A 26,411-nucleotide genomic window follows, 5' to 3' on the forward strand; every position below is an offset into this window, starting at 1 on the left:
AATATAGTTAGGGAGCCGGATGCGTCAAAATACGAAAAATACTTACATTCATACCAAATTTATGTTGATCTGATAATGTATTAATCTATATATCATAATCATCTATCTTTGTAGACCACAGTGTAAAAAAAAAAATCTTTCTCATTAATTGAAAATATCTTGGATGAAATTAACTTTTTATATATTATTGAAACTTTTACAGTAAACTTATTTGTCCTATAATCGTACATAAAGCAATATTACCTTTTGATAGTAAAAATGGAACCTGTTCTTTTTCACTTTTTTATCTCCAGGTTATAGCACAATTGCTGAAAAAATTTGGATAGCATCTCCGTCTCTGTTATTCATATATTTTAACATCACTGTGTTCATCTTTATTTTCAATTAGAGTAGAAAGAGATTTACAAATTATCTTGCACATGACATTTGATATTTGTTTCTGTCAAAATACTTCAATACTATATTTTAATTTTTCTACTGCAATTTTATTTTCTTAAAATATTTTAATATCACCTGGTTCCATTTCACCTCAACTATTTCTGACATTTTATGCTATTTTCCTTTTATCTCTTGATGTTTTGTCTTATGTCTTTCATCTTTCTTTTCCAGAGGTGTGTGTTTGTTGCATCCCATTAAGAATGTCAAACCATGTGTAAACATGTCTTCTGTTTCCCACTGTTAATCATTCTTCAGAGGTATTCAGAAGTATGTTCTCCCTCAGGGTTGTCTGAGGTATGTTTGGTTTTGTTTTTGTTTTTTTTTCTCTTCTGCTGAAACATTTATCCTGTTTGATTTCTTTTCTTCTGTGCTAATCTTTAAATGAAACGAAAGAGCATGTTGGTTGGCTATGGCTCTGCTATCTTTTTATTTGGGCATTGAATAATATCCCTCAAAACCTAAGGGAAAATTACTCTTCAGGGAATCTTATCTGTTTCCTTTTGTTTACCAGCCATTCATCTAACCTATAGGTTGATCTGCTGAACTTCTAGATTCTCTCCTACTTAATTTCCTGATTTTATAAAAAACTTAGTGGGTAGATAACACAAAAATCTTCCATTTCCAGAGTCCAATTTCCAAACTGCAAGGATTCTTGCAGACTCTGTTCTTCTTCAAGATCTCTGTCATAGACAGTGGTCTCTACTTCCTTCTTACTTCCTGACTATGGCTTTTAGTTTTTGTGGTATTTGAATCTATACAGAGAAATGGTTTGATATGATGTAAATACATACAGACAATACTCCTGGGTTTCTAAAATTACAACTCATGTTTGTATATTTCACTCTCTTGCATGGCCCAAACTAAAACACAGAGCCTGAAAGGCAGACATGATAAAGGGAGAAAGAGGTAACTTTTATGACTATGTTACAGAGAAGAGAAGTGACTAAATCATGCAGAACACAGATTCAACCTAAAACTTAGGTGATGTTACCTAAATATATACTATCTTCCTGTGAAAGTTTTCCATTTTTTTCTCCCTAGTAGAGATACTGGGCTAGTGAGCTAGGGCAAAGACAATACCTAAAGCAAAAACATATTTATTATTTCTTTCATATGAAGAAATACATTGAAACAGGACCTTTTTTTAATTTGTTATTTTTATTTTATTTATTTTGCTCTATTAAACAAATATTTAGGTACAAAAAATGCTCCAAATTTCAAAAATCTTAATTTGTAATATTTTGTGCTATAGTCTATATATCCTCATAGGTATTTTATTTTGAAGCTGACTATTTTATTTGTGTATATTATTTTTTTATTGCTGTTCAAAATTACTTTCTAGAAAAAGCTACCATCCCAGTGTCATCTATGCTTTGTGTGCTAATTAATATGTAAATTTTAATCTATGTTGCTTTCTTAAATCTAAAATTGCATTATGCTTTGCAGTGCAGGATGATATTTGCCTCTTGATTTATAATTGAAGCAGGTTGCTCTTATTAACATACTTCCTCTAGGCAAGGGCAGAAATGTGGCTATATTTTTTAAACTGTAATAAAAGAAGATGGTGAAAGTTTTGATTAATATTTCATTTTTTCATCTTTGAAAATAATGAAACTATATAAGACTGCCTTTAGGTTGAGTATTTATATTCTTGAATTGAAGAACCAACATATTTATCCCTTTAACACAAAATGAATGTTGTTGTCATTTGTTATTCTATAATTAAAATACATGATTTTCAAATAATTCATGTAGTTTACAAAATAACACAGGGAAATGATATAATAGTGGATAAATTAATTGCAATCAAAATATTATTAGTGACAAAGGTCTGCCTGATGTTTTATTTCAAATGCTTCATTTTGGTTCAAACAAGCCAGAGGAGGGCAAATTCCTTCATGGATGTTAGAGGATAGAAGAAACTGGTCCTTCCATTGCATTCTCTAGTCTCCCTCTTCCTCCTGATAGATTAGTGAAAAAGGAAATTATAACTGAGTCAATCCTTCATTTTTCTCTGATTCTTTCACAATACACTGTAAATCTTCCAAATTCTATTATCACAGAATATTTTAATTTCATAGTATAAAAATGTTAATATCATTTTATTATTTTTTTTTTATGTAGGGAACCTGAATTCAGAGCAAGTTCTGACTCTCCAGTTATACTCCAGTTCAAGGGCACTGATGTAGTGCATGAACTCCTTTTACAACACACACCTCAGGTGACTGAGAACTCTTCCCGTCCTGAGGTAGTTTCAATCTTGGAAGTCTTTAGATGTTTCAGTGACCGTCATGCAGTCAAAATTGGTCATGCTTTGGTTCCATTTATTCTCTTATTTTCCCCTCTGGACTGCAGAGAAAATATCTGAATTTCTCCCCTCATGATTTTTCTCCCAACACCCCACTGGTTGCCTCACTTCATTTTATATTTCTTAGTCATTTCCTTCAGTTTTTTTCTTTATTTTCTTCATCATCACAATCCATTTTTTCTATACACTCTTAACCAATTATTTTCCTCATCCTTCATTTATTTAATCATTGAATTTTATTGGGCCAATTCTATGTGTCTGACAATCAAGTCACTAGGGAAGCAGGAGTGAAAAATCAGACAAAAATCACATGAAATTTTGTTCTTTTACATTTTCTATCAGTTTTTACTTTATTTGCCATCCTTTTTTTCTTTCACTCTAACAGAAACTAATGAATAACTTAAACATAGTTTAAAGCCCAGAATAAGCAGAATACAGCCTGTATTTACCTATCACTTAAGGAACATCATGGAAATATTAGTGTGAGTTTTAATCTGAACACAATTCTATAGAAGGTTAAATGTACTTGGACTTGGTCTAAACTTATACATTTAAAAATACAATTAATCACATTAAATATTATCCAGTAACTTTATTGGAAACATCATTGAGCACAAACAAAATTTTCTCATGTAAATTTACCCCTGGTGTGGTAAAGCAGGTTTTCCATACAGGGGCCTGAATTCAGAGTAGACCCTGGCTCTCCTATTATGCTCAAATACATAATTTACTTCCTAAAGCATTAATCTTCGTGTCTTATATGTCCATTCACTCAGACAACATCTACTGGTTACCTATTTTGTACCAGACCATACACTGAATGCAAAGAGGAAAAATAAAATCTTAAATTGTGCAACAGTTTATAGTTTATACAATGTCTTTGCATTTTAATATTTTCAACCATAGTGGAACTTTATCAAGCCATTTTACTTAATGTAGAAACAGACTAAGGGACTTTAAATACTTGCTGGACATCAAGCATAAATAAAATTGAATATGAATTTTCTCATTCCAATATCACTTTTCATTACCTAGCTGTGATTCAGGGATCCATCCAATTTGGTCTGCCATGAAAACTTAAACTATTAAATAATTTCTCCAACCTATAAATAAAGGCCGAATCTAATCAAAGACCTTGACTTTATCTTGCCTGCTATAGGACAATGGTTTCTTCCAGAAGGTTCTTCCCTAAAGAGATTTCTAGGCTGAAGTTAAGCAACATAAATTCTTCAGAAAGGAAGATGGCCTCCTTTATCTGGATTGTGCTCTGAATACCATCCCTTGCTTAAAGGTAAAAGTAGACAATCCACTGAATTTGAGTTTTAAGTTAGAGGTGAAAGTGGTTTGAAGCAAGGTTAAAAATAAAGCTACCTTCTTTATTTGTCTGAAAGAACATTTTAAATCTTCTGGGATAACTGAAACTCTTCTTTAAAATTATAAATGTGCATTGCATGCCTTCCAGCTAACAATGACCACTTTAAAAACCTGTCCTTCTCTTACAGATTCCAGTGTTCATAACCAACTGAATAATATTTTAACATTTTCTTTGTACACATTTTGGCCAAGATTCAGATGGTAAGTGTAATGCTGTCTACAGAGGGTAAGTTAAAAAACAAAATTCACTTGCTAAACTTTGGGCTACAAAATGGTTAGATCTAGTCAGTCTATAAAAATACCTAGACAAAGATAATCTTCAGATAATCTTAAACCAGCAGAAACTTTGTAGGAGAATGTTTAATAAAATCTAATTAATTAAAAATATAATGCAGGGACGTTATGTAACTTTTCTAGAGTCAAAAATGTCATTGCACACCCATGAGTACTATCCAGACCTACCCTTGAATCCAGAATTTTTGCTTACACCATGCTTCTTTTCAATGACTAAAATGTCTTAAAAAGAATGAAGGATATTAATCAATTTACAAAATTCTGAATTAAAAATAAATAAGTAGCTATACTTTTCTGAGGGTATCTGTGACAGGCAGTGTACTATGTCTGTGTTTGTGCTTTATTTCACATAATGCTTATGGCAATAATTATTTGTGCTCCTTATATTTGGATCATTCTCATTCTGGGCACATAGCTTACATGTCCCAGGCCCCTTGCAGTTAGAACCATATGACCAATTCTAGCCAATATGCCGTAAACAGAAATAACGTGCCATGTCAGGCTGGAGCATAGAATAAAGGATGAGAAATCTCTATACATGTATTTTATATGGTGAATCTGAAAGATAACAGAACCCACATTCACCCCCATATGCTTGCCAACCAATGGGAAACATGTGGAGTGAACAAGAGATGCACATTTTTTTTAAAATCAGGTCACTGAGATTTAGATGTTGCTTTTCACCAAAGTGAAATCTTGCCTATTCTGTCTAATATAATATTTTGCGCAATTTGAACCAGGTTTTGTTATCTCATTTTACAGGAAAGGAAACTGAAGCTCAAAGTGTTCATGAGAGTTCCAAATGCTCAAAGGGATAAACTATGAGTATTGAAGGAAATAGATACAATGTCAAAAAAACACAGGTGTGCCAAAAACTAAGCTATTATTTAAGTAAACTTAAGTTCCACCTTATATCCCTTATCATGCTAAATACAGAAAGCCTAATGTAGCTAAATCCAAGTAAAATATGTTACGTAGGTGTTTTGAGTTAAATTTATTCAATTGAGAATTTCTATCAACCTGCATGGTCTTAAATACTACAAATTTATAGGAATTGCTTGAAATCAGATAATATGATTTTTTTTTTTTTTAATCAAGATAGTGTTGGCTATTTTAGGTCCATCCATTTCTCTTGTCAATTCTTCTAAAGCCTGCTGGAATTTTATAGACCAAATTGAAGAGGATGGACCGAAATTTGGGGAGGATTTACATGCTGTTTTCCCTCTAATTAATGCAGACTATCTCTACTTTTTCATGTCTTTTATATTTTGTCACCAATGTTCTTTAAATTTCAGTGTACATGTATTACAATAAAGACACAGAAGTAGAGAATGGAGTTGAGGACATGGGGAGGGGGAAGGGTAAGCTAGGATGAAGTGAGAGAGTAACAGTGACATATATACACTACCAAATGTAAAATAGATAGCTAGTGGGAAGCAGCTGCATAGCACAGGGAGATCAGCTCAGTGCTTTGTGTCCACCTAGAGGGGCAGGATAGGGAGGGTGGGAGGGAGACACAAAAGGGAGGGGATTTGGGGATATACATATGCATATAGCTGATTCACTTTGTTATGCAGCAGAAACTAACACAATATTGTAAAGCAATTATACTCCAATAAAAATGTTAAAGGAAAAAAGAAAAAAAAAAAGACTCATAAATTTATTCTTAATTATTTTATGGTTTTGTTGCTACTGTATTTTTTTAAATTTCATTTTCCATTTGTTTGACACTAATAGTAGATAGAAACACATTTGTTTACCATGAATAATTTTTAAAATATGAATAATTTATTTATCCTGAATAATTTTAAAATTCACTTATTACATCTAGTATTTTTTAAACAGAATTCTTAGGATTTTCTACATATACCACAGTGACATCTATAAATAAAGGCAGATTTTACTTCTTCCTTTCCAATATTTATGGTTTTTATTTCACTTTCTCTTATAATATAATTGCTAAGACTTCTGCTATAATCCTAACTTAGAGAGAACAGAAGCCTTGTCTTGTATCCAATGCTTTTTTTTTGTTTTTGTGGTTGTTTGTTTGTTTTTTGAGTGGGTGGAGGGCAGATGTTCAATATTTCACTACTAAGTAAAATGTAAAATATGGGCTATATGTTATTTATAGATTCCTGTTTACCGAATGAGAAAGATACCTAGTAATCCTTTTTCTGAGTATTTTCTTCATGAGTAGTTAAGGTTTATCAAGTACTTTTTTCAGTATCTTTTGAGAAGTTCTACATATTTCTCTTTATTTCATCATTGTTTTGAAGCACATTGGTTCATATTTCAATGTTAAATCAAACTTACATTCCTGAGAAAAATTCGTCTGGGCTATCTCACTTAATCCTTATAATTTTTGTGAAGTTATTATAATTATCATCATTTTATATGTAAAAAAAAAATTAAATATAAAGATATTAAATAATCTGCCCAATATCAACTACTTAGTGGGAAATTAAGAGAAACTATAGATTTAGACCTGCTTACTTAAATTCTCTGAGGAAGAGAGTGAAAATAATCTATATGTATTAAATCAACATTACAGATGGATTAGAGAAGACTAAAATGTGAGGAAGGAAACAAAACTATTGGGAAACTACTATGCAATGAACTGTAATATCTTATTCTAGGAAAGCACACATAAAGGTAAAAATGCAGAGGCACAGAGAGGCAATTTTCCTTCGTGTGCTTTCAATTCAAAATGTCCTGAACAAGATGGCATTGTGGCCTATTAACTTAATACCATCTCTTAATTGTGACTTTCACAATTTGCCTAACTTTGGCCTGAGTCTATGGTAGTCACGTAAGCATTTAGATTTACACAAGGAATTGCTAGTAAATTGATTAATGCTGTAAATCAATCAATCAATGGGATTACCCAGAAAATTCAACAACTCAGGGCTTTAATTCTGTGTCTACCCTGTTAAATGAAGTGTGCAAACTTTTCAAAATTACTTCTTTGCAGACAACTCCCTATCAGCTAGAAACAGATGGGCTGATGGATAGTTTAGTCAAACACACAAACAGATGCTAAGAAAATTCATCATCATTGAACCATAACATTGGAATAAGTTGATAGTTTTTGTCTGTTTTACCTATTGAGATGTTAGTCAATCATCAACAGTCTTGTTTCCTTTGAAATGTGCCATTAGAGAATTTCCAATTAGGGCACACCAGCAAGCACAAACTAGCCTAACTGATGACAAGTATCTTAATGATGATAGGTATAAAGATAAAATAATATTGTCAAGCAGATCAACAGAGTTCAATTCTCAGTAGGACAAAGGTGGAAATTTACATTCATCTTATTGTGTAGAAGACAACATCCTCATTTGGGTGAAATACTTAGAATCATTTTGGATTTAGGCTAACAGCTTTGTCATTCTCATCCTCAGTATCCTGATCATTAAAGGGCTGTAATTACAAACCTGTGGGTATTTTGAGAGGATAAAAATGTAATGATGTTACATTGAATAATCTTTTAAGTAGATATAATATATCATTATTTCTGCAATTATTATTGCTATTGTAAGTGATACTGCCACCGGATTTAGAGATGATGATTCATGCCATTTTTGACTCCTAAAATTAAATCCTCGTTGATTGCATCCTAAGTAGAATCATCATTTTAATCTTTTTTAAGTGTCAGATATGAACATGGTAACTAACTTTTCATGGAGGGCAAAGTTTTAATGGATCACCTATGTATTTTGATTTTCTTTCAATATTATTTGGAAATGGGTAAAATCATGACAAATACAGTGGATTTTCCTACATGAGAATGAACATAAAATGCAAACATAAAAAAATTTATTCACTTACTTCACATATTTCATAGAATTTTGGAATATTTATTTGTGAGCTATAGACAAATTAGAAAGCTAATTTGTATCATCTTATAGGTAAGTATTATCTTTCTACATACACACTTCAATGTGTATATACATGCATACATAAATAAAGAAGAAAAGAGAAGTTGCAAAAAGTAATGTATATATTAATCCCAAACTCCCTAACTATCCCTCCTCCCACCTTCCCCCCTGGTAACCATAAGCTCCTTCTGTGAGTCTGTGAGTCTGTTTCTGTTTTGTAAGTAAGTTCATTTGTATAATTTCTTTTTAGATTCCACTTATAAGCAATATCATATAATATTTCTCTTTCTCTGTCTTACTTCACTCAGTATGACAATCTCTAGATCCGTCCATGTTGCTACAAATTGCATTATTTCATTCTTTATAATGGCTGAGTAATATTCTATTGTGCATATGACTGCTATATTTAAAATGAATAACCAAAAGAACCTACTGTATAGCACAGGGAACTCTGCTCAATATTATGTAACAACCTAAATGGGAAAAGAATTTGAAAAAGAATAGATACATGTATATGTATAATTGAATCACTTTGCTGTATACCTGAAACTATCACATTGTTAATCAACTATACTCCAATGTAAAATAAAAAGTTAAAAAAATTAATGTATAAAAATAGTGTAATTATTAGATAAGTGCAAATCAAAACCACAATGAGGTATCACCTCACAGAATGGCTATCACCAAAATGTCTACAAATAATAAATGCTGGAGAGGGTGTGGGAAAAAGGGAACCCTCCTACACTGTTGGTGGGAATGTAAATTCGTGCAGCCACTATGGAAAACAGTATGGAGGTTTCTTAAAAAACTAAAAATAGAGCTACCATAGGATCCAGCAATCCCACTCCTGGTTATATATCTGGAAAGCAAAAACTCTAAATCAATAGGATACATACAACCCAGTGTTCATGACAACACTGTTTTAAATAGCCAAGACATTGAAATAACCCAAGTGCCCATCAACAGACAATTGGCTTAAGAAGATGTGATATATATATATATATATGGTTTATTATATTATTTCTGTTTCTTCTGAAATTAATTTTTATATTGACCTTTATTTTTTGTAACAGATGGCAAAATTGAATGAATTTAGGATCATATGCCAAAATCCAGAAACTGGTTATTTTAAGCTCACTTAATTTTATAGACTCAATATTTACATTCATTAAATGTCTTGGATAATGTATAAACTATTTCCCTGACAAACTCCTCAGACTGAGTGTGTGTGTGTGTATATATATATATACATATATGTATATATTCATATATATATATATATATATATATATATATATATATATATAAAACTCAGCCTTAAAAATTTGTGTCGTTTGCAGCAACATGGGTGGACCTAGAGAATATTATATTTAGTGAAGTCAGTCAGAGAAAGACAAATATCATATGATATCACTTATATGTAGAATCTAAAAAAGAATACAAATGAATCTATATACAAAACAGAAACAGACTCACAGACAGAGAAAACAAACTTATGGTTACCAAAGGGGAGAGGGAGGGAAGGAGGGACAAATTAGAAGTATGGGATTAACAGATACAAACTGCTACACATAAAATAGATAAGCAACAAGGTTTTACTGTATAGCACAGGGAATTATATTCAATATCTTGAATAACCTACAATGAAATACAACCTGAAAAAATATAAATGAATCACTTTGCTGTACCCCTGAAACTAATCCAATGTTGTAAATCAACTATATTTCATTAAAAAAAAATAGTGTCAGGAATTAGGAAATCAATGTCCTACCCTACCTGCAGTTAACAAGTAGTTCATTCATTTATTCATTCATTTATCTATTCAACAATGAAACTCTGATTATATTTATTATATAAATGTGTCAGACACATACACGTTACAGGGGTAAAAATATCATACACTCTCTTGTCTTATGGAGCATATGTTCGGTAGCAAAAGGGGAAATAAGATACTTATGAGGCAACTTTTCTCCTTTGTTTCCTTTTCTCCTTTGCCTGGGCTAAGTCCTAGCTGGCAAAATTTTGGCTGTGGTAGAGCTAGGGATGAGGATTTGTCTATTGTTGTACTGAGACTAAAGATTTGGCCCAGGCAACTGGAATGATAGGTATACTTGGCCTAACAAATGGTCTGGTGTGACTGGTGTGTTCTGTGGGCCCATAGTCATGGATTTTCCTGGCACATTTGCTGTGTTCAGTAAGGCTATGACCCATGAGGCAACCACTTAGCCAGCATGTTTGCAGAGCTAAAGCCCAAGAAGCAGCCTATGAATTTGAAAGATTGATTACATTCCGAGAGAGTGAACAAATTAGTAAATACAGAGCGATAAGATAATGTGAGTTAGGTTTCTCATTGTCAAAGAGAAGGTTAAAAATATGGAAAGGGGGGAAACTGAAATAAATCCTGTATTAGAGGTATCAGTGTGAACTCATGGTTTTTAATATATAAATAAAGGTAGTTATATGAATAAAGTCTTATATATATATTTATCTCTCAAGAGCTAGAGGTAAAGATCAATAGAAATATATGTGTGTGTTTCTGTGGTGAATATATATACATATGTACATATTCTAGCCCTGATCACTGCATTCCAAGAGCAAATAGCACACTTAACACCCAAATTTTGGTTCCTAAATAAGATTGTCCAACAAAAGCAACCAGGGCTGATTCCAGAGCTGGGGCAAGTATAGGATGAGCCTGAAATATCAGGTTGTGTCAGCAGTAAGAAGGTAAAACTTAGAAATGCAAATGAAAGTAAGAAATACGAAATTTTTGTTAAAATATTTAGCAATATAGAATTTCAAAAGTTGTGTGATTTATAATTGCCACAAGCTTATATTCTTATTCAATAAACTTCCACTTCCATAGAATCAGAGTTAAATATGTTATGTTTCAGTCTGAGGAATTTGTCTGGGATATAGTTTATCCATTATCCAAGACATCTAATGAATGCAAACTTTGGGTCTATAAAATTAAGTGAGCTTTAAGTAATCAGTTTCTGAATTTTGGCATATGATTCTAAATTCATTCAGTTTTGCCATCTGTCACAAAAACAAAAGGCCAATATAAAAATTAATTTCAGAGGAAATAGAAATAATATAATAAACCAAATAAAAAATAGAAGGTTCTATAATATATTAAAATACATAAATTATTGACTTTATAAAAAGAGCTTCATGCAAAGGAGTCTATGGAGATCATGAAAGCATTTCTGGAAATTAAAAATTGTAAAATTGTAGTGGCTGACATAAAAGCAATACAAAGTATGGGTGCTAGAAGACAGGAATCTCTCCAAATTTATAGAAGCATAAACATTGAAAGAAAATATGAGAGAAAAGGGAATTGCCTGGCGATCCAGTGGTTAGGACACCATGTTCTCATTGCCGAGGGCCCAGGTTCTATCCCTGGTCAGTGAACTAAGATCCCACAAGTTGGGCGGTACAGCCAAAAAATTTTTTAAACAAACCAAAAAACTAAGCACTTCTTAAAACAAAGAAAATATGAGAGAAAATATAGGTGGTTTAGTGAAATTTCAAGAAGAGTGGACTTTGAAAACTGGAGATAAATAAAGATATAATTAAACATAACCTGACTGATCTGAGAAATAGTTAAAATTCACCACTGTAAACGTAATATTTATGCACTTTTCTGATGTTAAATTCAAGTTAAATTCAAAAACATATTAATTATAAGGATTGCTAAAAGAACTCTCTAAAATGGAGCCTGGAGGCCTTAGAGGAAGTGAGAATTAAATTTTACAGCTTTACACCAACTTTTTGCTCATTTCCATTGCACCATGACAGTCCTGGCTTGACCATGTAGGGACAAGAAAACTCCCCTGCCTGATGTGAAGGAGGAGCTGAGGATGGAAGCTTGATGTCTACTCAAGAATGAGGAAGAAGGTGGTCTTTTCCTCCTCCTAATTTTTCCTTTGATTATAAAACTTTAGCCCACTGAGTTCTCGGTGCAGCACTCCCTTGCCCACCCACTTGTAAGTCTCACAAGCATCCTATTCTAATAAGTCACTTCTTATCTATCAAACAAAATATTTTATAGCTTTAAATAACATCTATACACAGATGACTTCAAATCCATAACTTCAGACTTCTCCCCTGTGCTCCAGGTCACCATCTCTAAAGGCCTCTATTAGATTTCCAGTTAAATGTTTGCTAGGCATAACAGAATTATTGATTTTCCTCTCCAAAATTGCCCTTCCCATCATCTATCCGTTAAAACAAAAATCTAGAATTATCTTTAATATGCCAATGTCTCTTACTCCAGTCCTCAATAATCATCCCCTACACCCACACCCACACACCACACACCACACACTACACAAACTCAGGCAATCCATCAACAAGTTGATATGCCCCGTATGGATCCACAGTTTTTAAATTATGCTCTTAGCATTCTAATCCAGACCATTTTATTTCTCACCTACAACATCTTAAACATCCCCTATTTTTTCACACTTAAACAATGAAATCCAAAATTGTTATCATGACTTTCAAGGCCTTGCCTAATTGAAAGCTTCTCCATTATTCTCTTTTACCAAGATCCCTCATATTCCACAAGTTGCATCCTCTCTAGATAAGTAGCTTTCTTAATATTCTTCAAAAAATTAATTTTGTTCTGACTTTCAGGCCTTTCTACTTACTATTCTTTCCCCTGGAGCCACTGACACCAGATATTCATATTTTGGGTCTTTCTAGTTTTAAATGTATTTCTTCAGATTATCCCTGTTTACCCAATCAATTGAATACCAAAACTTTGGATGACTCTATTATATCACCTTGTTTTAATTCTTTGTAGTGTTTATCACTGTCTGAAATTATGTATCTCAAATATTTCTTCATTTTTTGTTATTTGTCTCTGTCACCTTTAAATTAAAAGCTCACTCTGAGCTGTTTCATCAACTGCTTTACTCACCACAGCTAGAAAATACATGTCTGGCAGAGAATGAACATTCAATGCACATATGTTGGAAGAAATAATAAAATGCTATAATCAACAATACATTATAGAAGATAGTTTTTCTTTTTCAGCAAGGATGGAAAATATACAGCAAGAACATCTACCCACAGTTCTGCACACCTAACCCGTATGAATAACTGGGAATGGCACATTTTCCAATTGATTTTTAATATAGCCTGAGATCCTTCTCATCGCAATACTCAACTTGGCTACTATTCAAAGAGCACCAGCTATGAGCTGGAACCTGTTTCCTGACCCTAAATTAGATAACATAGCTTAGTTTGTGCATAGTTTTAGACAAAGCTGTGAACTTCATTACATAAGTGTCTGATACTTATTTCAATTCAATAGACATTTATTGAGCATCTACTCTGCTAAAATCTTGGTCTCTGTTTTTGAGAGATCACAGTGTAACAGGAAAAGAAATGTACAAATAATAAGTCAATGAAGGAATTTAGGGAAGAGAAAGCACGATCAAGGCATGAAAAGTTGAATAACATGGCAGTCAAAAATTGATGTTAATGTTTGGAAGGAAGGTCAAGGAGTGCTGGTGGAAATAAGTCTGGGAACAGTCAGGGTCATATTGTGAAAGGCTTTTAAAAATGAGATGGAGAGCTTGGATCTGGATGTGTATTCACTGGTGAGGGAAAAGTATGATCAGAGCTTTGAGAAAGATAAGTAGTGGTGGAGGGTAGAACTGAAGAGAAAAGGGAAAAATCTAGGCGCACAGAGACCAGCTAGAATGAAAATGCAAAATCTTAAGCGTCAGACAATTAGGACTTAGATCATGTGTTAATTGAAAAGAAAGGAAGGAATATATTTCAGGGATTATTGCAGTTATAACTATGCATTTAATGTTTGTTTTTTCCTGAGTGATGGTAAGAGAAAGATATTGAGTAAAAAATATCACTACAATAGATGGTGACAGGCATCCAAGAGGACGAAGCAATTTCCAAAGAACAGAGGAGTCTGTTTTCACACATGTTGAATTTGAAAAGCTGTAAATCTATCAGTGTAGAGTTATTTAGCCACTGTAGAAAATAGATGCCTTGGAGTTTATATGGGTCAAATATATCCCTTCTCTATTTGAGTTCTGAGCTCATATAGAAACAAGCACAAAATTCATATAGTTCCAAACTATTAGCTTTGTTGCTACTTAAGCTGAATGAGAACATAACATAGGTTACAAAAATCTTTACGTTTCAATTATTGAAATTTAAATTGATTGGCTTATCCTCCCAAGCAACAAGAGGAGATCTGTCCAATGAGTGTACAACATGGCACTCATTTTCTACTGCTGTATATTTCATTCTGTTTCAAGTTGTGATAAAATTCTCATCTGAACAGCAGGCATATCAACTGGGTTGAAGCTGCCACATAATGGGTCTTAAAAATTGTCAGTTACTTGGACCTGAATTAAAAGCCTGAGACACAAGTGTTGGGTTTCACCATTAGTCACCATCCTTCATCGTTATCTTCAAATAAATCCAGAATTCATTGTCTGCAAACATGTGGCATAATCCCTCATCTAACTTTTAGATTTTGCTAATAATAATAACAACAATAATAATAATAATATTTAATCTTTAGAATGGCCACCCTGTGCTAAACATATTACATTCAAAATATTAATACTCACAGGAACTTTATCTTAGATATTATTTTGATTATTACACTACTACTTTATTAGGAGTCTTGACATTTAGATTATATAACTAAGCAAACAAGATCAAATAAAATGGAGGTCCAGAAGTCCTCCTGAACTTCACCTGATTATCTCAATCTGGGATCCATTCTGTCAATTGATCAGATTCATTATCTCAACTTGTTTTATCCTTTGGAAGCTCTACCTTGACCTCCTAACTACACATTTTGATGTTATCTGTATGTCTAGACTAGGTTTCCTAACCCTTGTGTTGGATTCATAGTACCTGGAAGAGGTTTTAACTTTATTGCTTCCATTTGCTTCTTGTTGCTACCCTTAATGTTTAATATCAGAACTTCAGTCTTTCTAAGGCAAGTTTCATCACATTCATGTTTTTCTAGGCATCTGAGTCTAGACAAACAATGGCCTTAAAAATATGCAATCACGAAGATATAATATTGTTTCTTTTTTTTTATAAATTTATTTATTTTATTATTTTATTTTATTTATTTATTGTTTCTGGCTGTGCTGGGTCTTTGTTGCTGCTTTGTTGCTTTTCTCTAGTTGCAGCGAGCGGGGGCTACTCTTCGTTGCAGTGCGTGGGCTTCTCATTTTGGTGGCTTCTCTTGTTGCGGAGCATGGGCTCTAGGCACACGGGCTTCAGTAGTTGCGGCACGTGGGCTCAATAGTTGTGGCTCTAGGGCGCTAAAGCACAGGCTCAGTAGTTGTGGCACATGGGCTTAGTTGCTCCATGGCATGTGGGATCTTCCTGGGCCAGGGCTCGAACCCGTGTCCCCTGCATTGGCAGGCAGATTCTTAACCACTGAGCCACCAGGGAAGCCCAAGAGTCATTCTTCTGAAGAAGACATCAGATGGCCAACAGGCAGATGAAAAGATGCTCAACATCACATTTCTCCATCGTAATGAGACACTCCTGGAAAACACGGTCTAAGAAGACGTTGGTCATGGTTGCCGTTCCATAGCGGGAGAGTTCTTTACTGAGCATGCCATTGTGGTCCTTATCAAGATTCAAATACTGGCCATACACCCGTAGGGCAGAAGGAGCAGAAAACCAATTTGTTTCTTGACTCTCCTTGGACAGTTCCTCATCCCTTAACTCCAATAAATCATCTAGGAAGCTGCATGCTAAAATATCTTGAATTTTTATCTTCCCTGTTCTTAGAGGGTCTAAAAAGAAGAACTTCCTAACTGCTGTACAAACATAAAAGGAGTAAAAAGATTTTTCCAGCCCATCTAATTGTGGCAATGTAGGGATAAGTTCCAACATGTAGTTTTCTAAATCAGATTCCCGAAGATACCCTTGTCCAGTAACATCATATAAACTGAGGCCTATTCTTGTTTGATGAAGCCAAACTTTTCTCATGACATAATTAAAGAACTGAATGATGGAAATTCTTCCATAAGAATCTGTATGAAGGAGTTTAGCAAAGACTTTTGCTGCGAAATATTGCTTGCACTTTGGTCCAGCTTTTTCACCAGCCTTTAAAAAATTTTCATAATTAATCATTGCTTCCTCTCCAATCATGGGTGGTGTCTGGTGCTTGTCCAGCAAAAACCATAAGTTCTGTAATTCTTCATTATCTAACAGTTCCCTGCTTTTCCTTTGCAGAAAGACGGCTCTGGATTCTTCTCTTAATTTCTGTAGTAAGACTTCATCTTCGGCTGGCAGTGTTTGGACTGGTGTTGGGCGCCGCTATCCGCCGGCGAAGAATTTCTTTCCAGTCCATGGCTGACTCCGGCCCAGCAGTTCCCGCACTTGCTGTTTACTAGCCGCTCCACCCACTGCCAGCTACGGCGTCATTACTGCCCAGCCCCGTAAAGGTTATGAAGGCCGCTTAATCGCCATCTTGGACGCGGGCGGAAGTCGGCTAACCCGGCCAAATCGATCACCGTAACCGCCACGGAGAATACGGCGATCACGCTAACAGCAGGGAGAGCAGACGTGAAAGAAACGGAGAGGGAGTCTCCTTAAGGCAGCTTTTCAGCTTCACCACACCGTATTTTAAAGGCGCAGAAGGGAGCCCGCGCTTTTATTTCGTCTTGGCCCTTAGGCACTTGTCTGCTTCTTGATTTAGACATAAACTCTACTCAGATATACACCCTCTCTGCTGAAAATGCAGGTATTCAAATGGCATTCGACTACTTTATTTTATCACAACTGAACTGTCATTAATTTTTAAAATGCACCATCAATTTATGTATCATTAGGAAGGAAAAATTTACAAATTGTTTAATTTCATCAATTATATAAGACTGAGATTTCAGAGTTCTTAAAGGTGAAAAAAAAATTGTATCTTGGAATCAATGAAATATCATAAGTTCCTTGAATTTTCACCACCTTTTAGTTTTCTCTTACTACTGTTATGCTTTGTTAATTAACTAACTGCCCCTCTTTTTAAAAATGCTGCCAATTATGTGTGAAGGAAAATCTCCCAAAGTAAGTTATAGCAGACAGTTTATTGTTATTGTTACCTGCAGAGGCAGATGGGTCCTTACTCCAAATTTGCTTTGAATATTGAGCCTGAAGACACCACACACAACAAGGAGGAATGAAAAGTTTTATTACTGACACGTTTGAGATCTCTGGGGAGAGCAGGACAGGCCTATCAAACAAGTCTGAAATGGCTGGAGGAGCAGGGAAAGGAGACAGGCCTGGTTTTGAATTGTGATTAGTATGTGGGGTTGAGTGAGACTTCCCAGGCACAGGCAGGGGCTGGCAGGGTTTAAGTCTCCCTCTGGAGCCAAAAGAGGGAACATTGGGCCTTCTTGTCATCTTACCCAGATATGGAGGACAGGGGGAGAGGAAACGTTGAGTTTTAAAATCTGTCAGCGGTCAAATATCAAAAAAATAGAGTCCAACTCCTGCATTTATTTTCAAAACTTATTAAGGTCAGTGTTTCAATTTAATAGGACAGACAGTTCTAACAATTGTTATGAAAGCTAACTTTCCATATGTATAGTAAAACACTAAGATCTTTAGATAAACTGGAGTTTACCTTACATCTATTTTCCAAAATTCTTGAGCATCCCTTTATAGAATCTTTCTCAAAGGCTAGTGTCACTCTCTCAGAGACAAAAGATGAAGCGTTTACCTGATGCATTTTGGTTTTCTGATAACTTTCAGGCAGTTAATCATACTGTTTCTATCTGGCCCTTTTTTGGCATGTTGGTAGGTACATTCTTAATTGACTCTTCATTTCATTTTGCATATGAAATAGTAAGGAAAAATAATTATCAGTATCCGAACATGGAAAATTGCACCATCCAAAAGTACAGATATGAATCTTGCTTAATGCTCTCAAATTTTGTAAAATAATCTTCTCATAAATATTTTTTCTATATTTCCTCCATTTTAATATTATTGAGATGGACTCTGGTCTTCCAGAAAGTTTAAAACCTGCTGAAGTGACAAGTTACTACTGGTAACCAGACTGCTTCTCACCACGACTTCACTAGTCCAACATTTAGGGAAAATATGCTGCCTAAAAAGACCATTATGTTTCTGTTTCCTTTTTTTATTTTTATTTTTTTTCTTCCTTGTGCTTAAATTGGTTCCAAAAGGCAAAAGGCAAAGTGAAGCATACAACAATCAAATCTGGGTGAACAGCCTTCAGCGGAAGAATTTCAAGACTCAATTTCTGAACTTAGAAGCACTTATACTGGTGAGATTCGCTCTACCAAAGCATGTGGAGTCCCCTTTCCCGCATAAACTCTTCTGTTGGTGGTGCTGTGTTGAAAGCAGTTATGTACACGAGTTATTTTGTTCTTATTTTGGACAAACAGCAATTGTTGGACACTAGACCACACCAATCAACCCAGAAAAGAAAGGATATTATCTCCAGATATTTGAGATTTGCCTTAGGAAGAGCACAGAGGTCATCAGTGCTGTAGTGCCTTTATTATGTCTCCCTCAGGGAAGAGTCTGAAATCAATAACTCATGAAGCACAGAACCCTCACACAGAAACTTTGATGTTAATAATATTTAGCCATACAAACTTGGACTGAATTCAGCTATGAGCTCAGTATCCTGGCCACTAGCAGCCTCCCTGTGTGAATATGTCCCTCATTTATTGCATTCTTTGCCAGTTAAATAATGCACTGGCTTGGCAGTTAGAATTTTGTGATGAGGTGGGCATTTTTTTTTTTCATCTCAAAAGAATTCGAACCTGAAGTAGTATCTGATTCTGAACACTTTAAGTAACATTTATTTGAGAGAACATCTTTAAAAGATTTCAGAGCTAGACAATTTCTCACTTGGGTTGCTTCTATTTCTATTTCAACTAATTTTTTCATAGCTTTTGAAGTAGTTTCAGATGGTCTATGGAAACACAGGTGAATAATACTTATGGTCTTTGGCCCATTTTTCTTGTTTTCCCTACCAGTTACTATGTAAAATAAAACAGACCTATTATATTGGAATCTAGTCAAATCTGCCAATTCCCAAGGAATTGCAGCTTCCTATGGAAGATGCATATCACCTTGGACAGTGGGGTCTTCAGATCTCCCCATCAAAGCACATTAAAGACTAACACATTCCAAATTGAGGGGTGGGGGGAGAAACAGAAAATAACAACACCAAATAAGGATAAGTGTATCATTTAAAAATGTAGTTTTGCTTTTCAAAAGTTTGAGAATCAATCTTGAGAAAGTTTTAAGTATTGGAATTTGACCTAAAATGTATTTGCATAAACTTAGAATATGTTTTTATGGTGCACAGTATGAAAAAATATGGACTGAATTGACAATTCCTTCTTAATTTTGTTTCTAGGAGCTCCCTTGGAAATCTGTTCCCATGGTTGTAGTGGGGAAAGAATGGAAGAAGAAGAGATCCAGAAATTTAGGTTCAAATTCCTGATTTCAGTGTGGTTCCAGATTAGAACTTGTCAGTGCAAAGTGCTCAGGGAGATCTGAGGGCAGAAAGGGAAGAGAGGGCACAGTTCTTCAGAGGCAGCTACAAAAGATTAAGGGGAAGATGTGAAGTTCAAAGTAGCTTCTAGTTATAGAGATGAAGCAGCCTGAGAGAGTTGGTGGAAATTCCAAGCTTATGCTTCATAGTGGCGTCAGGGTCAAGCTATAGAGAAGCTACAGTATAAACAGGTAGTTGTTTGAATCTTCCCAGTTCCTAAGAATCTCAGCAGCTTCCAGGCAAGCTCTTAAAATTCACCCCTTCCTGTATTGCAGGCTGAAGCCCTTAGTGGAACCTCTTCTGACCTTCACTCCTCCTGTTCTCTCAACATGCGTATAAGCCTCCACTTTATTGTTTTAAAATCCTTCTGAATATCTTCTGATTATTTGACTTGATTTTAAATAACAGTAACGTTAATCATCATGTTTAAATTCAAAAGAAATACATGGAATCAATGCTTGTATTTAATTTTTTTAATCTTTCAGAGAGTTTACAGTAAATACGAGATATTCTCTGAAAGTGTGGAGTCCCAGCATAAAAAAATTATTTCAGTATTTCATTAATAACACTCTGTTAGTTAAGCAGCACTATGTTTTTGAAATTTATCATAGGTGCAATACAAAAAAAGAAAGTTTGGTTTGTTAGCATTTAAACCATAATTTTCTTTGCCAGTAGGTTTTCCTCAAGATGTAGGAAATTTGATACTGAATTTAATTTTATGTATTAAATCTGATAATATTTGGTTTCTATTAAAGGATTATGTTTCCTTTAATATAATCTTGGGAACTCAGGCTGATTTGAAGAGCTTTTCTTGCATTTGTTTGCTTTGATAGAAGGGCTTAAAATGGTGGCATACTGCTTTGGTGTTAATGTATGTTTCCTGTAAGTAAACACAAATGTGGGAAAACGTTAATGAGGGATCTATAGTACTGGTTAAAGAGGTGGAGAAAATTAATTCAATTAAAGTGAAATGAACTATCATTATTTAATTTGAGGAAGAAATCTGGGCAAAAAGGGGTGAATTTACAGACAGAACTGTGCTAAGTTCTTTTGCATTTGCACTAGGGCTGCAATAGAATGTAAAACTGTAATATAGGGATTTGAGCTCAACACTTTAAACAAAAAGTTTTGTGCTCATGAATTTGTATTTGGAACTATGTCACTGGATATTCTCTAAACATAGGATGAAATGGGATAACTTTCCATCTGTCAGTGGTAAGTGGATTTTAGTCTGAATATTGATGAAGTTGTTGGACCTCTTGCTGCTTCCTTGCCTTAGAAACTTTTTGCCTCACTCAACATATGAGACGTGGGATGCAGAACTTCCATTTCAAAAATAGGTAAGGTATCCTCCTGCCCTGTTGATAAAATGCGATCTGATATTTGATGTTGTAACCTATGATGATTTTTGTCTATTCCCTGAATGCGGTCTTGTCAAGCCTAAATTTTATGGCTTACTTTATCCACTAATTCATCACCTGAATCTTACTTATCTTCTCTCTAATGGAATAGACACATACTCTTCCATCAGCATTTCAAGATTTTCCCAACATGCCTGTAGGTCAACAGATCCCCTTACCTAGAGTCCTTCTACTTAGAGATGAGCATTTACATATTCACTAAATGAATCACCTAGATTACATAATTTTCCTATGCAGTCCTTTTTTTTTTCTCAGTTGTATAGCTCTTGGGACCTTTTTGGGCACAAGGAAGTGTTGCCAAAACCATTCAAGCAAGGTCAATTATTTGAATGTGAAACTTAATTAGTTTATCATATCGCTCTCAAAAAGGGTAACCAAAATAATAACTGTATCAGCAACCTTCCAAACATTACATCTCAAATATCATTTTTTGGCAATATTTTCTAAAGAATGGAAGGATTTTTGGAAAGCATAATTGTCCACAGCAACTAAGGTAAAAGGAATTTAACTCAGTTAAATTATATTTATCACTGAAATATTCACACTATTTCAACTGTGATGATTGAAGCACACCTTATATTTCTAATGAAAACTTTTCATTTTACAGTTGGACAAACAAGCCTCCAATGAATGGAACTGCTTTCCAATGCTCTTTTAAGTCTCGATAATAGTAGCCTCTTCTCATAATATCTTGAATGCTCTTCCTTTGCAATCTCACACATTTTCTCCCTGAGAGATGAGGCAGAGGAAGAGATGAAATATAATAGGATTTAGATGAAGTACTTAGAATTTCATCTTCCATTCCAGGAAGAGTAAAAGCTTTTAGTAGATAAGGGACGTTTTCCCTTTTACTTTCCCCAAACTGGGATTCTTTTATCCCAAATGAGTTCCTCTCAACCCAGGATATATAGGTATTTGTCATTGCTCCCGCTTTGGGAAAGCGAGGTCCTATAACAGAGTTTGCCTAGAAGATTGGTAGCTATGCTTGGCTAAAAATTCAGGGGGGAAAACCCACTAGCCTGTAGCTTGTCAGTGTTCCTTCACCTTGAAACATTTTCTTAGAGTTGGTAAGGGATGTTTTTAGTTGTGAAAGTGGTGTTTGTCAAAGCTTTTACAGGAATTCAGGGCTTGGCAAAGCGGAAATGCCTACACTTTTGCTATCATAACAGAAAAGAACATTTTTTGGCAAGCTGCCTACAGTGAGAACCAACTCTGATCAGGGAGATGATAAAGCTTCACTGCCAGGGGATGTATAGGAAAAATTGGATAGAATACTTGAACCTTCCAATACAAAAAGTGACTAAGCACAAATAATTTTTCACCTTCTCTTTCAGAGAGGAACAAACACAGAATGGATAGCTAGATGATGTAGATAGTAATTTAATGCCTAAAGTATCCCCTGATGTGGATAAGAGACAGATAAAGTCTCTGCAATTCTAGTAATTATATTTTAATAAAAGATGCAGAAATATGCTGTCAAATCTACAAAGAAAGTGATTTTTGTTTGTTATAAAGAAATGCATAGGGTTAAAATCAGAAGAAATGGTCATGGAGGAGGTAGAGGTCAGGCCAGTTTGTGGGTTAGACAAAATAGAATGTGAGAAAGTTTTTTTGAGAAACATATCTCAAGAAATCATCCACATTTTTTGAACAGTTCAAACCCTTGTTTAATCCTTTAATTTTCTAAGCCTTGCTAAGAAACTCTTCAATTACAAAAGATACTTTGTCTGGCACAATGCCACTCTAAGCCAAAAAGAACCCACACTGGGTAAAAAAAAAACCCTGGTGTGACTTACTTTTATATATACTTATGGAGATTATATTATGATCTTTATTGTGCATTATATTAAAATATGTAGTTTTGTGCATTTTAATTTCAAATTTTTTAAAGAAAGTATGTCGGTAGTGCAGTAGTAACTAGGCATGTCATAAGTCAATATCTAAGAATTGCAGTACTGTCAATTAAGGCAAATGATCAGAATAGAGTAGGAGTCATCCAGAAAACTGCTATTTGAAAGGAATTTTGTGATTGGTCCTTAATGAATATAGATATGTAAATTGGTGAATAGAGAGGATGTTTAATTTTGAAAAAAGCGGTTTATTATTCACTGACAATGGGAACCGTTTAAAATTTAGCACCCTTTCACCCTTAGCCCACGCTGAGAGGCATAATTCCAGTGGAATAGGACCGAATTGCTGGGTACTATTGTTTCCTTCATCTGATGCACATAATCGATTGAAAGGCATTCTAGGAGAAATATAACCAGTTAACACTGTTCATGATACAAATGTAGACAGCAGAAATATTAAAGTTTCTAGAAATTAGAAGGAGTAATGTAGCCCTCACAGCAAAATTCATCATAAAATATAAGTAAATACTTTCAAATCATCTTATTTTATACCATTTAATTCTTGTCAAACATGTTGTCACCTTCTTCCTTGCTTTGCTTTCTGATTTGGAAAAAGAAACCTGACATCTCACTATTTTTTCTTTTTCATATGAAAATTATTTTATAATCTGAGAAGAAAAATTTTCCTTCCTGGTTTATTCCTTGATTTTTAATAAGAAGTAGCCTGAGGCAGGAAGAACAAAACCATTTCCATGCTTAAAATTTTACATAGCTTTTGGAGTAAACAGATTGAATGTTTGGGGCAACTGTCCCAATGAAAATAGTCTGAGATAGGGAAGTGGTAAAGGAAATGCAGATTTATAGGGGAATTTGGATTTCTAATGATATTGGAGTAATTCTGAGATTGTCTTTTCTCTACAATCTTGTTTAGACTTATTCTTTCCTTTGTGCTAGACATTTATGCAGCTCAAAAGGGTTGAAAATGGTAAATCGGGGATGAGAGTGCACTTAGATGTATGGAGGTCATGGTTCACTAGTTATTTAACAGACTGGATACCTTATTGGGTATCAACTATGATTTAATAAACCTTCATCAGTGCTTGACTTTTAAAACAAACATTTTTCAAGTTAGTGTTTGGATTGGAGCCCATCTGGAGTAGGGAGTTTATTGATACATATCTAGAGGAGTGGCAAACTTGCCTGAGTATGGCAGCCAATAAAATGAAGTACAAAGAATAGCAGGAGTTTTAAATAAATAATTATATGTATCCTGGACATTGATGCTAATCTGGGCTTCATGATTTCTCCCATAATCCAACTAAAATCCTTAAATACTCTAGGATCATGATGATCTTGTACATTCCAGCAGAAGTTGAAAATTGGGATCTCTGGACCAGATTCGAATGATTTGCCATGGTCTACATAATGTTTACCAATACAGAAGTTGTCTAATATCACTTAATTGCCAAATAAAAATGAATTGATTTTACAAAACCAAGATCACCTGCTTCTTTTAGAAAATCAGATTGTCAACAACCAGTGTCAACATTCCTGTATGGCAAAATTTAGCTTTTTCTCGAAATTGCTGTTTTGAAGGAGCCTGCACACTCTGATTTGCTGTAGTTCCCATTTTCTCTCTTTTTCCTGTCACAGAAAGCTACTCTTGGTTGGCATTCATCCTTCCCCTTGCACTATAGTTTTCCATTTAGTAAAACTAGGGGTCAGTGAAATATTACTCAAACTCCAAAAAATGAAAGAGAGGGATGCATTTTTTTTAGAAAGTGGGGTATAGTATAATTATTGTTAAAGTGGACTATTCTTAGACATTTACTGAATGAATTGTGTTTGCTTCCAAAGAACAATTTCTTCATGCATTTACTTATCTGCACTGACCTCTTTAGACATGTGAGCATCCAATGCCTGCAGTAGAACCATTATCCTCCTGAATGTCCTTGCTGTGTCCAACAAATAAAGAACTCTTACGCCTTGCTTGCAAGTAAGTGTATATTGGTTGTCTCGTCATTTAGCCTTCATTTGGGATTGATTGTCACCTCTGACATCAGAGATTTAATGCTGTTGCCAAATTATTCAAGTTCTCGTATTTTTCACTCTCCACAGTACTGGGTACTTGGTAAGGTGTATTTGGTCTCCCCGCACTACCAGATATGACTTGGGTCATATGGGACATCAGTATTACTGCAAACAGGTATTTGACTCAGGTAATATCCTTGGCCTTGATGCCTTAGAATTAGGTATTGTGTTTTTATAGCTTGGAAGTCAGGAATTCAAAGTCGATTCACCTAGTTATCTTTTACGGTAAAAAAAAATCCAGCAAAACCACAAGGCAAAAAAGAGTGATTTCTTTTCTACTTAATTTTTTAAATTATTATTCTTTTGATGGCAACAAAAAATTATTGACGCAGGTTAGCAATCCAAAGACATCGGTGATGTGGGCATGTCCCTATGTATCTCTCAGGTATGGAATGCATCCTTAAACAATGTTACATCACCTCAGGGACATTCCTCGCCCTCCCCCACCCACCCCATATCAATGAACAGTTCTTATGTGGATAGAGAAGCAAGGGGAGTTCACTAAGTTTGACATCCAAAGTAGAAATTCCAATGAAATGAGGCCAGTAATAATTATCCACACGAACTTGAGCAAGTTATTTTTAATTCCTAAGTCTCAGTTATTTCATCTGTCAAGAGGAGATGGTAATACTCATTCCACAGGTAACTGAGAGTTTGAGGAGGCAAAAAGAAACAGGATAATGCAGTGGTTAGGAACATGAGCTCAGGAGTCAGGCTAACTTGTTTAAAATCTCTTTCCATTGCTTACTGGGGCCTTGGGACAGTTATTCAAATTAAATGAAGTTTAATTTCTTTATCTTTATCATGGAATTATAATCTGTTCTTTTTAGGATTGAAGGATTCGATCATATAACACATATCTAGCAGTCACCTGTAGCATAAGTGCTCAGTAATTGAGGATAATAACATATATGAAAAACATTTAATAAACAAAATGAATATGCTTAATAAATGATTCTGTGTTCTTGAAATAAGTTAGTCCTAAGAGAACTTGCATATAGAAGTACTTTACCACTCTTGTATAGTTTTTCTCATAATCCTATTTTTCTTCAACTTTAGGAAACAACTTATATTTTTTTCCTGAATGATGTTATTTTCTCAAAAAAATTCTGTTACTGGGAAATGATCTGATACAAAAACATTTTGCAACTCAATTGAATGAAAAAATATTTATCTAGTAAATGTTCCCCTGGAATATTTATGTTTTAAAAC

General features: G+C 34.4%; 1 pseudogene; it reads right to left on the reverse strand.

Annotated features, from left to right (window-relative positions):
- Positions 1-15,814: 15,814 nt before the first annotated feature.
- LOC132377326 (serine/threonine-protein phosphatase 2A regulatory subunit B'' subunit gamma-like) lies at positions 15,815-16,657 on the reverse strand (annotated as a pseudogene).
- Positions 16,658-26,411: the final 9,754 nt, after the last annotated feature.

The sequence above is a fragment of the Balaenoptera ricei genome, chromosome 13, assembly GCF_028023285.1.
Source record: "Balaenoptera ricei isolate mBalRic1 chromosome 13, mBalRic1.hap2, whole genome shotgun sequence".
In the NCBI taxonomy this organism is placed as follows: Eukaryota; Metazoa; Chordata; class Mammalia; order Artiodactyla; family Balaenopteridae; genus Balaenoptera; species Balaenoptera ricei.